This window comes from Penaeus monodon, chromosome 23, assembly GCF_015228065.2.
Source record: "Penaeus monodon isolate SGIC_2016 chromosome 23, NSTDA_Pmon_1, whole genome shotgun sequence".
NCBI classification, from domain to species: domain Eukaryota; kingdom Metazoa; phylum Arthropoda; class Malacostraca; order Decapoda; family Penaeidae; genus Penaeus; species Penaeus monodon.
In genome coordinates this window covers 18,438,485-18,439,814 of record NC_051408.1, presented here as the reverse complement: position 1 = coordinate 18,439,814, position 1,330 = coordinate 18,438,485, and positions in this window count along the sequence as shown.

The window sequence follows — 1,330 nt, the reverse complement described above, 5'->3', positions numbered from 1 at the left end:
GGGGGAACAAGCATGTTAAGTTACAAAGCAGTTTAATATCATGTAGAACAGCAGAGTCTTATCACACTTATACATATAATTTGTGAAAGTAATATTTTGCCAAAATCCGAAGGAACAAACATTCCTTGGGCATGCTAGACGTGGCTTCTTTTCAAATTTTTATGTAAAGTCTTAACTGTATTGGTGCTGTAAAGATACTGTAAGCTTGCATATTGAGATTTTCATTATCACAAGTCCAGATTAGTAGGTAATGGTGTAGAAAAATCAATAAAGGAAAAGGCTAATTTTAAACAGATATAGATTTGACAAAAACACATCAGATTGGGCAGCTTAGAGCCATTGAAAATGAAGGCTTTTCTTTGTAAAATAGCCGAGAAATGACAAAAAGCAAAAACGGTCTCACTTCCCCTCAACAACGATGGGGAAGATCGTTAACGCTCGGTTTTGGCCTTCCTGGGATTATCGCCTGTTATGCAAATCTCTGCTGGGTCCAACTATATGCCGGGCTGTGTTTTGATAGATATAATGCGATTTTGCAAACCAGGCGAAGGGAGAAGGGTGTCAGTATCCTCAAAGAGGCAAATCCTCTATATGTTAACCATTATTTCCGCTATCACAACAATTTTCTTACGGCAGGAACGGTACTAGTTATAATAATGTAAACACAGAATATAGAACATTTAAGTCATATCATGTTGCACATATAATTCCTATGGGTCAATAATGGTATTTTCAAAGGTAGAAGTCGGAAAGAACTGACGTTTTTGGGGTTACTAGATACGGCAATTTTTCTTTCAAATAAAGTCACAGCTATGATGGTAATTTTAAAATATTGTAAGCTTGTATTTAATTTTAGTTGACATTCTGTAATATCAAGAAGTCGAAAGTAGTGTATAATGGTGCTGAAAAGTAACTGTAATCGGATGTAGATTCCCAAGAGAAAATTTGAGTCACCGGAAATACCGGCTTTTGTTAGTATGTATAATACAGTGTATTTGCCTGAGCTGTCTAATGTCAGAAGAGTCAAGAAAATTATTTTGCAAATCATTGAGCACCATTTCCAAAGTTATCTTGTCACGTCATATATTGTGCGTGCCATAGTTATACAGGTACATCAAACTTGGACAGAATTCTTACAATATTGTAACTGTGTTAATTGTTATAAAAGTCATAATCATATAAATAATATTTTTTGGATTATAAATAGGTGACGGCCATTCACAAGTTTATTTTACGTCTTTCCTTTTACTTTGGGATAATACCCGTTGGAATTTTTTTTCTGATTACTAGTTTTGCCTCCCATCGCCCTCAAATTGCGTCCGGCAGCTAA